The following is a 15,000-nucleotide window of genomic DNA, read 5'->3' as shown; positions in this document are numbered from 1 at the left end:
AAGCATCTTGGCTCAACTGGCTGCAAGATATATCCTGGTTTTATTTCTGTGACACATGCAATATGCGGCGGGAATCTAAGCTTTGAACAGGCAGTTTTAACCTTGAAGCGTTGTCAAGTTTTACGTTTCAATGTTGAGGGCCACTTGGGCACAAAATTACTCCAAATCATAATAATATTAGTATTATTAACAATTACCACTAATATTACTAATAACGTATGATAAGATATATAGTAACAATAATAATATATTACTAATAATATTAATATTATTAAAAATACTCCAAATAATAACACAAATACTTCAAATTATCTGCGTCGCTTCCGTCGAGCCCAGTGCGTACTTTTCTGGTCCCTTTGAACTGAATGGCCCTCAAACACTTCTACCGCTCAGAAACCGCTCACAGCAAACCACTGCCTTAAGGACACGTTTGATCAACTACATGCAAATAATGTTACTTCAAAAATGAATATAAGTAAATATTGACAGCAAAGTTTCGGCATGCAGTCAGATATTCGGCATCCTCGAGAAGCATATTTGGCGTTGACAATCTGTAGACGACTTGATTCCGAAAGTTCTTTGTACACGAGCTTATTCTGATGCTTATAATAAAATCAGTGGTACGCAGTTGATCATGCACATACATATCAAAATGTCTACAGTCCTACCAGATGTCCTGCACATACCAAAAACACAGACAAAAACCGTATTTGCGATGGAACCATTGGAAAACTTCGCTGACTCTCACATCAACCTTCCTTGCCTCATCGTTGAATAGGAGCTGGGAAGATGAGCACCTGCATGGCTGGCCGAGAACGGGGATCACCCGCATGCCCCGGCTCCGACCGCGACTGTCGGGGCGGTATCCTACGTAGACTGTGCCGCAATACCGCAGTGTTGGGCGGATTAGTCTGCCAGGCAAGCCCGGCATTGATCAGTAGACGGGACGTTTTCTTTCTAAGGTAATGAGGCTCCTCTCTGCGAAGCATGGCCCGCACTTCAGTGGAGAGAGACGAAGGGGGCGAGTGCTGCAATTTGGATCAACTGTAACACTACGCCAAAGACGCTGCGTGAAACAAAACACTTTCTAAAGCCTGGATATCCTCAACTTTTGATGCCTAGCAAGGCCCCTGTCTCAAAAACTTTTAGAGTTCAAGGCAGTGCTGCACATTCGTATGTGGTTTAAATTGAAACAAGCATTTTGTAGACCATTCGGTGCGGCTCACGGCACTGCCCTTCTTAAGGCCTAAACACTTCTAGTTTCTGAGCTAAATGCCCGCGAATATGCGTAGACTGTTTCGGGGAGACCATTGCAAGGTCACCAGGGCTCCATGGCGTCATAGTAGTATCATGCCATTCAAATTCTGTCATTCCGTTAGGCACGCTGTGATCAAGGTCAGGAAAAAAGTAATTGTTGAGTCGCTCATTTTAGGCGTTTGTGAGCACGACTTCCAGACATAACGGCGGTCAATTGGTTCTCATCTCAATCAATGTTGTTCATGGTACGATGACGTAATCAAACAATGACGCATTGGGAATCCATATTTACTTAACAGAAAAAAACGGTGTTGTCTAGAACCGTCTTTTCCACTTTAAAGCATGCCAATAGTAAAAAAAGGTTATTTCATTGTATCTCAAATTTGCTTCAATGTTCTCAAATGTGGAACACCACCTTTAAAGAGATTGGGCTTCGCTTCAAAAAAGGTACACGGTAACACCGTCATTTGCGCAAAGGCTCGATGTTTGATTCTGCTTGTTTCAATGTAATTATGCGAAACGGATACCGCGCTTCGAACAAGTAAACCCCGCCTGTGAGTGCCGGTCGTCCTGAGCGCTTGGCGGAGAGAGAGGGTGAAACTACATCAATCGAATATAACACACCATGTGATAGCACACCTGGTTGATATCATGTGATACAATCGGTCCCGGAGACTGGGTTTGGTTGCGATGTCCTCAAAGGTTTGCTTGAGTTTAAGGCTGGTTGATACTGACCGAATGGATTACCCCGCCGTGCGTGGATAATATAGTGCGGGCGTCTTATTGACCTTGGTGTGACCTTGATAAGATAGTGCGGGCGTCTTATTGACTTTGGTGTGACCTTGATAAGATAGTACGGGCGTCTTATTGACATTGGTGTGACCTTGATAAGATAGTGCGGGCGTCTTATTGACTTTGGTGTGACCTTGATAAGATAGTACGGGCGTCTTATTGACATTGGTGTGACCTTGATAAGATAGTGCGGGCGTCTTATTGACTTTGGTGTGACCTTGATAAGATAGTACGGGCGTCTTATTGACATTGGTGTAACCTTGATAAGATAGTGCGCGCGTCTTATTGACCTTGGTGTTTAACTTCGGCGAGGCGTCGATTGCCTTCTTTCAATTATCATCAGTCATGTGGCCAATTCATGGCATCAGATAGCTAACACGCCTTCCATTCTGCCAGAGCGACAGCCTCTGAAGGGGAGGGGAAACCCGCCCTCGCTACCTCTGAACCCGAGAGCAGGAAAGCCATACAATTTTCAATGCAACCTGGATGTCGATGTCTTGAATACTGAGTGCGGACGGTTGTGGATCAGGGTAAAATAAGGTCGCTAAAAGAATCCTGCGATGGTTGGATCAAGCGAAGTCCCTAATCGAATCATGCATGGGTCGGATCAAGCGAGCTTGCTGGTCAAAAATATCTGGGACATTCACGCGAACAACCGACAAACAACCAGCGAGACAATCTCTAACAGGGAATGGTGTCTTACAGAAAAACAGGCGTGATGTAACTAACAAACATTTGGGTTAATCAATGTCGAGTTGCAACCCTCCTTAATGACATCACATGGATAAAATGGGTTGGGTTGATGGCTCTGACAAGATTTACTTTGAAAACGAGTGAAATTTTTTGGTAACCCACGCACACGCCTTAAGGCAGAAGCGTTCAATATTTCCCCTTGTCACCGCTTTCTTGCGTTTTCAAGTAATCGGGAAAGCCGGCTTGCGACGGGTAATTGAGCGGCGTGGTGAGTTGCAACGGTCAATTAAGCTAATGGTTCGTTAAATGTTGCATTTAAATTACCAAAGCAAGGCATCTGAAAGCAAAGTAGAGCGTCTAAATCAGGCCGTCGCGATACCTCTACGGTTAGATAGATAGCACGTGCCGTGGTTCGACGGCAGCTGCTGTTCGCTGGAGCTCTCGATGCAGCCGAGCGGAGATCGCGGCGAACGAGCACTCGACTTTGACAGGCTGCAGCTAAACAGACGCAGCGATTTTGTTTTGTTTTATTAACTTGACGTCTCGCTCCCTTGTTAGAAGAACCCGTTTCCAGATATCGCCTGGTGTCGATGCTATTTAAGAAAACAAGAGAGGAAGAGAGTGGGGCAGATTTCGGCTCTCTCCAGTTCGTGTTTAGTTGCATGTCTTTTGAAACCAAGTATCTATTAAAGAAACGGATAATCTGGTCACAATGACACATTCTCCCGCTAAACGGCGTGCGCGCAATCGCCATGCTCGGAGGTTTAGTTTTCATTAGAAGTTCTTGGTCCCCAAATTTAATTAGCCCGCCTTATTCCTTAACGCAAATAGCAAAACAAAAACAAACAAAAACGACATCCAGTACAAGTATATACCTTCTGGCGAGATCCAGTTATTAGCCTTGTCGCATACTTTTGAGTGTGCTCTAACGAGCTGTGCGTCATCAGGTCGAGCCCGGCTGCCCCTCAGTGGCCGGCGGTGCAGAGTCTGGGCCCGATCCGGCGGGCTCTGGTGTACGCCCTGCTGGCACTGCTCGTCCTGCTCACGCCACACCACCGCATGACGGTCACGGCGGCGGCAGGTATGACGTCACAGTGGGGTAGGTATGACGTCACGCGGGCGACAGGTATGACGTCACGGCGGCGTTGTGTTTCACCTCAGCGGCGGTGTGTCATGTGATCATGTGATGATGTGATCATGTGACCGCCCGCGCCGCAGCAGTGGACGAGATGTGACACCAAGCTCCGCTATACCGGTGGACGAGACAGCGTATCTTCTGGCGTAACGTCATTTGAAGTGACGTCATCGGGTCTATCCGTGCGACTTCACATTAAGTGACGTTATCGGGCCTTCTGGCGTGACGTCACCACGCCACCGCGCTAAACACCACTACAGGGCGACGTCACATCGCTCCCGATCCCGCCACACCACTAGTGGATATGACGTCACTCCATCCACGCTTTTTCATGCTCAATGCGTGCAAAAACATGACGTCACAGCATGGCTGTGACGCCAGGCGTTAGCGAGCAAAGCATTCTGTTATTATGGGAGGCGTGGCGCCAAATGTATCGCATAAAGGCGGTCAGATGAACGCTTGAGCCTTGCTTATTTATTTGCGTCACTGGGCACGTGACTACAGCCGCGTTGTGCTTCTGATTGACTGCGTAAACGGATGAGTACTGAAACAAGATTGGAACTTCGCAAGGAGCATCGGCGTACCGCAGGATTTCTCCTTGCAGCACTCGCTAAAACTTTCAGCGTCGTGGTTTGTTTGTTGTTGGGGCGGGTGGAGCTCAAAACTTGAGAGAGCCTGGCGCTCTCCAAGAGATACGAAGTCAACCCACGAGTGTGGGCCCGTCAAATATCTCGTGTAACTTGACGGAGGACTTGAGTGCCGTCGTCGCGTTCTAACGGCACGCACTGCGGGCACTGAGACCGTTTGTGCGCTGTGAACAGCAGCAGCTGCTGTTCGCGGACCACTGACGTGTCACGCGTCCACAGGCGTGCTGCTGTTTGTCTGCTGCGGGCTGCAGCTGCTGCTGGCGTACGTGCGCTGGAAACAGAGGAGGGAGCAGAGCCGAGTTCACCTGCTGGGAGCGGCTGACTTCGGTTCACAGTAGGTCATCTCGCGGCAGGCAGTCATTTTGGTTGCCAATTTCTTTCCGCCAACCACAAGGGCAGCGCTTGGTTGTCAAGTTAAGCGTTGGGGCGGTAATTATCGCGCCCACACAGCAACTCCAAATAAAAGACACGTTTATGACAAACAATGCCCAAATGGGCGTTCTCAAATCTTGTCCCGCCCTTGACGACACTGCGAGTCATTTGCCGATCTCTGCGTCGTCGTATTGCGAGACGGTGACTCAGTTTGACGAAACGGCTCAGTTTGCGCTCGCCGTGGACACTCAGTGCACCCTTGGCGGAGTGTAGCGGAGATGGACAAACCCGGCCGCATGGGTAAAGTTGCGTCGCTGAATTTACGCTACAAATCAGGGTGGGGGAGGCAGTCCATGGGAGTAACCGCTACTACGGCCGATCGTTCATGGAGTCCGCCGGCGAGCGCGTCACTGACGCGCTCCGCGCCATTAACGTCGCTCCGCGCCACTGACACCGCTCCGCGTCGCTGACACCGCTCCGCGCCTCTGACACCATCCCGCGCCAATGACACCGCTGTGCGCCACTGATACCGCTTCGCACCGCTAACACCGTTCCGCGCCACTGATACCGCTCCGCGCCACTGACGCCGCCTTGCGCCACTGACGCGCTCCCGACAATGACGCTGTTGTGCGCCACTAACGCCGCCCCTCGCCACCGACGCCACTGACGCCGCTTCGCGCCGCTGATGCAACTCCGCGCCACTAACGCCGCTCCGCGTCACCAACACCGTTCCGCGCCACTGACGCCGCTCCGCGTCACCAACGCCGCTCCGCGCCACTGACGCCGCTCCGCGTCGCCAACGCCGCTCCGCGCCACTGACGTCGCTCCGCGTCGCTAACGAACGTCGCTCCGCGCCACTAACGCCGCCCCGCGCCACTGACGCCCCGCTGCTTCGCCGCAGGGAGGACGAGTCGCCGGACCGCGACTCGCCGGCCAGCAGCATAGTGCTCCAGCGCGAGCCGGAGCAGATCTAGACGCGTCGACGGCGACTCTCAGCACGCGTAGGTCACAGTAATGTGCGCTGCGGGGTCAGCCGGCGACGCCCCGCGGCGCGGCGAGCAGGCGCGATGACCATGCTTCGGAGAACGTCAGAGGCGCGAGCGCTGCAGCGTTGTTAAGGTGTATGAGGAGGAAGCGCGACGTGTCCTTCAGCTCTATTTTTGGTGCGGGTGGCGGGCGCTGGATAACGCTGGGTGGATGCGTAAGAGCAGCTGAGTCTGCAGCGAGCGGGACAGCTGGCGTCCTGCTGTCTCCGGACGTGTGCTTTGAGGCATGTTGCGAACATCACGGCTCAGCTTCATCCTGTCTGGACGTCGTTCATGCCGCGTTTAGCACGAGCGCGCTGCGACATTGGAAAGTTAGTGAAACGAAGGCAGGAACGGGTTTCGGACCAATGCGAGGGTACGAGATACAATACCGTGCAGCCTCGCGAAAAGCCGAGCGAATCGAACGGCCACAACGCCCAGCGGATGTACAACCATGTTGGTGTAGCCTATCTACGGTACGCGCAAATACAGAGACAAACAACCAGAAACATCGACACAATAAGATGCTTGTATTCTACCCTAACCTTGTTCGTTCCAATAGAAAAAGCACCCGAAGCGTCGCACAATTGCGGCAAGACACACACTGTTCACATCTATGGGCGCGTCTTGAACGCGACGGTTCCACCACCACTGACACAGCCGAGCGCGGCGCCTTGCGGCCAATGGCCTGTGCGCAGTCTGACCCGGGGGCTGACTAGAACATTTCAGGATGACACGGCTTGGCGCCAGCTGGTGTCCGTGACGTCAGCAACGGTGATCGGAGACCCGCGGAGCCCAGGAGACAGCGGTCCGCGGAGAGCTTCGGGCGCGACTCCTGGTCCTCGGCAGAACTCCCGGTCCTGGTCCCCGGGGGAACCCGGCCAAAGCCGCAGTCATCGTCGCAAGCGTCACATCCCAATGCGTCACGCTCGAAACAAGACTGTGAAATCACGCGCTCTGAACACGAATCTCGCACATCGTGAAACGTCCCAAGCCCATGTCACTCACAGCATCACAGAACGTCCCAAACCCATGCCACTCACAGCATCACAGAACGTCCCAAACCCATGCCACTCACATCATCACAGAACGTCCCAAACCCATGCCACTCACAGCATCACAGAACGTCCCAAACCCATGCCACCCACATCACCACAGAGCGTCCCACCCCTACCACACCCACGCACATAACCGCCCAGGTCGAACACACCCGTTGTGTAACAATAGCTAGATATAGACCACTGAGGCACGTCTCAGAAGCACTTCTGTCGGACGGAAAACTCTCCACGGCAAGGAGCCTACATTGGAACCCGCGCGCGAGGCTTTGAGGTGGTCATATGCCCCGTCCGCCGGGATCGCGGCAGCGTGAGACCACGCGGGGAATGACAGCGGTGCACGACGGGAGGGGATCGCTGGTGGAGTGCCGCGTCTGCAGACTGAGCACAGCTGTAGACTGATCACACCTGCAGACTGATCACGGCTGCGGACTGACCACGGCTGCAGACTGGCCACGGCTGCAAACTGATCACGGCTGCAGACTGATCACGGCTGCAGACTGGCCACGGCTGCAAGCTGATCACGGCTGCAGACTGATCACGGCTGCAGACTGGCCACGGCTGCAAACTGATCACGGCTGCAGACTGATCACGGCAGCAGACTGATCACGGCTGCAGACTGATCACGGCTGCAGACTGATCAGAGCTTGAGCCGCTCGGCCGAGCCGAAGACGGCGAACACCAGAGCCCCGGCCAGTGCCAGGCCGCCCACCATGTGGAACACCGCCTCGAAGTCGCCGTGCAGCTCCAGCAGGTAGCCGGCCGCCAGGTTGGAGAGAAAGCCTGCGGCGGACGCGCCGGGTCACGGCCGGTGGTGTCCGGGCCGCCGGCGCCGGGTCACGACCGGTGGTGTCCGGGCCGCCGGCGGGGTGCCGGGTCACGACCGGTGGTGTCCGGGCCGCCGGCGGGTGCCGGGTCACGACCGGTGGTGCCCGGGCCGCCGGCGCCGGGTTACGACCGGGCCGCTGCCGGCGCCGGCTCACACTAACGCCGCGTGAAGCCACCACAGTGTAACGGCGCGGGGGGCGCAGCGCGACATCAAACGGCCAGCACAGCCTCCCGGCGGTGGATGGTGATGATAGTGGGTGAAGGTGATGACGTTAGTGCTAATGCGGCGACTACGTGGTCATTTTGCGTCCGCTAGAGACCGCATAGTCTCAGGTCGATGGGATAATTATGTTGGTTAACAGGGTCTTATGCACACAGTAGCTTCCAAAGGGCACGACAACCCCCCCCCCCCCTTCTCTACAGAAATTATGACGCACATTAATATATACGAAAGACAACGTTGACATACATGGAAAACATGATTCTTTTTCTAATCAGGGCGTCACGGGTCGTCACGGGTTCAAATAAGAAGATCGCGAACATGCGACACTACTTAAGAACACACACCAGAAACTTCAGCAGCCTGCGGCGCGCTACACTCGGGTTTCGGTGAAAACCCTTCAGTTGTACCTCCTCCCCCCCCCCCGCCCCTCGCATTCCCCACCGTGCCGTCCGGCATACGCCCTCGTCGGTGAGGAACTAGCCACTACCTGCCAGGGCTCCACCGGTGTTCATGAGGCCGAACAGGGCGCCCACGTGCTGCGGACAGAGGTCCTGCGGCAGCGCCAGGCCTCCGTTGGCGTGCAGCGACACGGCGCCGGCCGACAGCGACGTCAACAGCACAGCGGCGGCGCTGGAGCTGACGCGCGCTGGCGGCGGCGGCCGGGCACAGGTCAGGTCAGACTTAAGGTCACCAGGCCGCGTGACGTCACATGACAGGTCACGTCAGCACCGAGCCGCTACAGTCGAAGCCTGAGTCGGCACGGAACGGGGGAGGGAGAGGGGAGGAGGAAGGGGGAGGGGGCGGGGCACAGAGAGCGACGGGTCATGAAGCTGTCAGCGGCTGCTGCCACCAGCCACAAGCCACCCCCGTCAGCGGAAAAACAGCGGACGCTGAAGAGCCTCGAACCCAACCACCCTCCACGGTTTTCTGTTCTGGAGCTGCTATTTCGGCCAGTCCCGCGGCCCAAACACAGGCAGATCCCTATCCTAGACCAGTGCTACGGCCCCGACACACGCAGATCCCTATCCCTGGGCCAGTACTACGACCCCAACACAGGCAGATCCCTATCCCTAAGCTAGTGCTACGGCCCCGACAAAGGCAGATCCCTATCCCTAGGCCAGTACTACGACCCCAACACAGGCAGACCCCTGTTCTGGGGACGGGTGCCTGCGCCACGGCGAGCTCCTTCTCCATTCGCGCGCCCTCGCGCGGCCGCGGCGCAGCACTCACGCAGCGCGAGCACGCGGCCGCCGGCAAATCAGCTGCGACCCGACCTCGACGAGCTTGCGGGTGGCGGTGACGCTGAACTGGTGTCCGCAGCAGCCAGGCGGCCAGCGGCACGGACGTCATCGTGCCGGCGCCGTTCAACACGGACGGCAAGCGTGTTCAGCCAGCCAGCCCTTGCCACCCGGCAGCGTGGGCGTCCAGGTGGACGCCGGGATGGGGTGTAATTGTGGACGGCCCCAAAAGTGGTGTCAGGTGGCCAGCTGGGACGGTCGTGTGTGGCACCCTGGACCAGGTTAGGTAATGAGCGCGGAAGTGTAGTCGTGCCGGCACCGGGATGGGGAGTCGGGGGTACACCGGAAGAGGGGCATCGTGATACCGGGGAAAGAGTGGTTAAGTGCACCGACCAGTTATTCGGGCCAAGCTAGGGTGTCAGGGACACCCAGGACCCCGCGCATCGGAAGGCTGCCAGTGCAGGGTGTCAGGTCACCCTGGGGTCAAAGGGGAGCCAAACTCGGACAGGCAACGCGCTTCAACAGCCGAGGATTTCGATAAAGCCCACACATGAAATGAGGAAAACATTGTACAGGACGTCACACCAAATCAAAAGAAATATTAAAACTTTACCCGAGGAGAGAAAGTGAAGGCTTGTTTGATTGGATCACGAGGCGACCGTATTAGTAGCCTTAATCCTTGTCGAATAAACCGGAGAATGGAGAGATAAGTGTCATATTTCGGCTACATGCCGTTATCAAAACGAAACATTCGTTTCGATAAAGGCATGCAAGTGAAATATCGCACATGTCTCTCCATTCCCCTGCTAATTCTACGAGGAATAATGTAATTAATGCTGTTTCATCTATACGCAGAATGAACCTCGCAAATGCACTCCACAACTTAAGATTGCGAGGCATTGGACCTCCTCGACAAAATGCCACGACGAGCTGAGCATGCATGACAACAGAGTGACAGTGAACACACAACGGACAGCGAAAACAGGCTACAGTTCATCGATGCATGCGACCATCAGTTCATTTGCAATCTCTGCACGTCGCAGCATTTTTTCGCGGCTGAATCAGATAGGACCTGACCTGACCTGACCTAAAACGAACCCGAAAGCCGCACGGCAGGCAGCAGCACCATACATCCACAAACGAGGGAACACAACTCCCATTACCTCTGCAAGCACATGCACGCTACCCCAATTACCCTGGTCAGAGGCGCACGCACCAACCACTGCAGACTGCGCGCCCAACTACTCCTGCCACCGCTGTTGCCCCCGATCGCCTCGGAGCCAGCACGTGCACACTACCCCCGAATACCAACGCCAACCGGTGGACGCAACCGCTGATTACCTCCGGCCTGCGGGTGGACGCGTTGAAAGTACGACGGCAGCCAGGAGATGAGCAGGAAACCAGGCGGTGGTGTGCGACATGTGCGCCAGGATACACGCCCTGACGGCAGCCAGGAGATGAGCAGGAACCGGGCGGTGGTGTGCGACATGTGAGCCAGGATACACGCCCTGACGGCAGCCAGGAGATGAGCAGGAACCGGGCGGTGGTGTGCGACATGTGCGCCAGAATACAGCCCTGGCGGCGGCGGACGGCACTCAGTCGCTGGGCAGCGCGGGCCGCGGCCGTCGGCCCTCCGGCTGGGGAGGGCACGCGCCGCACCCGGCGGAGTGCCGCGCGCGCTACGGGGACAAGCACCGGCCAACTTGCGGGGGACGCGGGCGTGTGGTCCGCGCACGTGATGAAACATGGGTGGATTGAGCGCCAGACGACGCGGGAGAGGAGCGTGCAGGGGTGGCGACAGTATACAGCCACTACGACAACACGCGGCCATCTGTAGCGAAGCGGCCGCCACAGCTACGACAGACTCAACGCAGGCTACACCGAACCAAACCAGGAGCTCCTGACCACCAGTCGTGGTCAACCCCCACCCCACTGCTTTTCACGACGGGAGCGCGGTTGAGTGCAGTGGGACGGACACAGTGGACCACGCGAGGGGGGGGGGGCAAGGGGAGGTCGGCTCACCAGACCCGCCCGCTGGAGAGCAGGCCACGCCAGGGCACAGCCGCGGACGCGCCGGCGGCCGCTGGCCGGGACGCCCTGGCCCCGCGTCAGCACGTACAGCCAGAGCGCCGAACTGGCGTACAGCAGGCCTGGCGGCGACACCCCAGCGACGCCGTTACAGGGAGTACAGGCACGCCCCTGTGATGCCGTTCGACGAAGTACAGGCACACCCCTGTGATGCCGTTTAACGGAGTACAGGCACACCCCTGTGATGCCGTTACACGGAGTGCAGGCACACACCCTGTGATGCCGTTTAACGGAGTACAAGCACACCCCTGCGACGCCGTTACAGGCATGCCCCTGTGATGCCGTTACACGAAGTACAGGCACCCCCGTGATGCCGTTTAATGGAGTACAGGCACACCCCTGTGATGCCGTTACAGGGAGTACAGGCACACCCTGCGATGCCGTTAGACGAAGTACAGGCACACCCCTGTGATGCCGTTACACGGAGTACAGGCACATCTCCGTGACGCCGTTAAACGGAGTACGGCCATACCCAACTTCAGGCAGACAGTGTTGTTGTAATGGGCGCACAAGCAAAGAAAGCAGCGGTGGAGAGCCCTCTCGCTGGTGAGAAGCTCTCTCACCAGTATGCGCCCTGTCGCTGGTGAGAACTCTCTCACCAGTGAGCGTGACGACGGCCCGCCAGCCGAGCCCCTCCAGCAGAACGGAGCCCACCAGACCGACCAGGATGGTGCCGAGCGGCGGCGAGCCAGCAAGGCCGTGCTGAAGAACAGCGGACGACGCGGCGCCGGCACCAGCTGACTGCTCAGGCTGCCCAGGCTCGGGTAGTGAGGGCCCTGCCGGAGGCGGGGGGTGGTGACGGCGCTGCGGACATGACAGGGGCGGGGACGACCCCACGAACACGAGAGGGGCGAGCACAGCCCCGCGGACGTGACAGGGGCGGGACGGCGCAGGGATGTAACGGGGGTGGTGACGGTACTGCCATCATAACTACAGAAGTAAGGGTTTTGCAGACATCACAGGAGCAGTGGGGACCCTGCAGACACAACAGTAATAAGTAGCGATGTTTGGAGTTTAAGGAGTGCCCGAATACGTGAATACATGGATGTGCAGCAGGGGCAGTGGTGCACCCACAGGGATGAACATGGACAGACAGAGCGCCGCGCACAACACAGCCAGGGTAGTGCGAGAACTGCACACATAACAGGGATACAACAGCCGCTGAGCATACTGGAGAAAATGCGTTCGTTTCCAAGGCGAAATAGGCCATTGTGTACCCAAGATTTATTGAGCAATACCAAATAAATTGGCATGCAAACTAGAAAAGGGCACTGGTGTGCAGGCCTGGACGACGTCCCAGACCGACGGTCCTGCGTCCTGCACGAGGTCCTGGATGTGCCCTGACCTGGATGGACATTAACCTGCATGAGACACTGACCTGGAGAAGACACTGACTTGGATGAGACATTGGCCTGGACAGGACACTAACCTGAATGAGGCACTGACCTGGACAGGTTCTTGACCTGGACGAGACACTGACCTGGACCAGGCCAAGCAGGCAGCGGAGCAGGATGGCAGCCTGTGGCCAGATGGAGACCAGCGGTGGGAAGAGCAGCAGGCTGACGGCACCTACTGTCGACATGGCCACCATGATGCGAGCACCACCCACCCGGTCAGCCATCAGGCCTCCAAGCACCTGGAGGAGCAGCAGCAAGCAGTGTCACAATGTAATGTGTGGTTAAGATGGAGCATGACAGAGCACCACAACTGATGTGTGTATCCCTGCACCTCAAACCCGCACAAAACTGCTTTATTTCTGAACATCACTATAGAAAAAAACATGACTCTCTAAATGGTGATGGGCTCTGTTGTGCCTCAAGTCTTAAAAGTACTTAAAGTACTTAAAAGTACTTAAAAGTACTTAAAATTTTCTGATAAAGAAAGGCAGCTGCAAGACATTTTATGGAGGAACTAGGGCAGCTCAAGGGCAAAAACACATTCTATAACATGGCCCCCAAAAGGGCATACATATTCAGGCCCTGCCCAGCCAATAATGCCTCTTGCCAGACACTAAAGATGATCTAACAGCAAGCAGCATGTCTCAGTCTTAAGAGAGGTTGTTAACACAAAAAAAACAAAATCTTACCTGAGTGAGTGCATATCCCCAGAAGAAAAAGAGAGGACATAACCAACAAGAATGCTGCTCCATTCTAATTCCTTGGCAACCTCCGGAACTACCAGAGGTATTACAGTCCTGGCAGCATACACTGTACCACAGGCATAAACCATGCATATCTTCAGAGCTAGTTCTGTAGAGGTTCTGTGCAAAAATCACATGTTAGCATTCACAATATTTAAAATCTACACCATAGTATATTAGGGAAACAATGAGCATACCATGCTTAGGAGCACTGCTAGTATGGAAGTCAACTGGAACTAGAACTGGAATGTAAAAAATGTGGCAGCATTACTTTTGACATTAAGAAAGAATACAAAATACTTCATATATCTTCCACACCACTGTGCATAGTCTAATACACAACAAATAAGCATAGACATCTCTGATTCTGTTCTGACATGTCTCTGCACAGAATGTTCCGTTCAGCATTAAATTGTGTTGCTGCTAACTTTGAATAGCTGTCTTTCACTTACTTATGAGTCCGGGATCTTATGCTGACAGTTATCACCCTTCAATATATTGGAAGCTACGTTTAACAAGACCAGGTAAACATTTCCTACAATAATAATGCTCAGCACTTCAAGCTGTGCTTGTGATAAGTGAACAATGATAATGGAAAATACATTAAGAGCTAGGACATGTGAGTCTATAAAATGTGATGATTGGAAATCTGTGCACACAATGTCTGTAAAAGATGGTAAATCATGACCCATCCAAGCTTACTCATCCAGATACCAGATACCAGACACAAGATTACACATCCAGACAGCCCAAGATACAGTCCTATGCATTTGGCTGCACAAAAAAGGGTGGTTAATCTGCAAATTTGTAATGAGGATGACACATGCTGTGCCAATTCTAAACTCATAATGCTGAAAAGCCAATAAATTAATGTCATTCTTGCTTTTATCAAGTTGTTAGGTAACTTTCATTCCTCACCAATGTATTGCAATAATGGTAGAAGAAAACACTGCCCATAGGCTTGTTTTGCAAAACAAAACAAAGGTCCTTGTGTCCTAGGTCAATGAAGTAGTAGGCCGGGCAGATCAGGGCAGTCCTGTACACCAAATCCTGCCCTTTTACTTGCATGTGACTCACAACTATGGGTTAAGTGAGCACATTTACTATTTTCACATGTTTTGCTTGCATGGAACAATGGGAATTGAGCATGTGCCTAAGCTGAAGGTGAGAAAAACTACGCTATGGGGACGCAAAAACATACGTTTGAAAACATAATTACCCTTTACGTTGAGATCCCGACTCATATGCATTCTCTTCAGTCACTGGAAGCAAAGGCTCATCTACCATCGTGATTTAAATGTGGACAAGCTACATACACAGCCCAGAAAATCCGGATTCTTCCAGGCTAAAACGACCTGTTATCTATCTTGATCAGACACACGTATTCCCGTCACTCTTCAGTTACAATTCCGATATCTGCGAATGGTATGTTTACCTTCAGTCCTGTCTTTTGTGCGCCGTATTTGAAATGAAACAACACAGCACCCAGCTGAGTAATAAAATGGAA

The 15,000-nt window shown here is 54.2% G+C and overlaps 2 long non-coding RNA genes across 2 annotated transcripts; both read right to left on the bottom strand.

The window, feature by feature from the left end:
• Window positions 1-6,430: 6,430 nt before the first annotated feature.
• On the bottom strand, window positions 6,431-8,644 carry LOC119090736 (uncharacterized). Its single transcript, XR_005093308.1, has 2 exons — window positions 8,515-8,644; window positions 6,431-7,759 (listed from the first exon to the last, which is right to left on the bottom strand). It is a non-coding gene; the product is annotated as an uncharacterized LOC119090736 (long non-coding RNA).
• A 3,404-nt stretch (window positions 8,645-12,048) lies between these two features.
• On the bottom strand, window positions 12,049-13,463 carry LOC119094154 (uncharacterized). Its single transcript, XR_005093756.1, has 3 exons — window positions 13,440-13,463; window positions 12,834-12,989; window positions 12,049-12,129 (listed from the first exon to the last, which is right to left on the bottom strand). It is a non-coding gene; the product is annotated as an uncharacterized LOC119094154 (long non-coding RNA).
• Window positions 13,464-15,000: the final 1,537 nt, after the last annotated feature.

The sequence above is a fragment of the Pollicipes pollicipes genome, unplaced genomic scaffold (assembly GCF_011947565.3).
Source record: "Pollicipes pollicipes isolate AB1234 unplaced genomic scaffold, Ppol_2.1 Scaffold_1600;HRSCAF=1878_pilon_pilon_pilon, whole genome shotgun sequence".
NCBI classification, from domain to species: Eukaryota; Metazoa; Arthropoda; class Thecostraca; order Pollicipedomorpha; family Pollicipedidae; genus Pollicipes; species Pollicipes pollicipes.
This window is presented reverse-complemented; position numbering and strand designations above follow the sequence as displayed.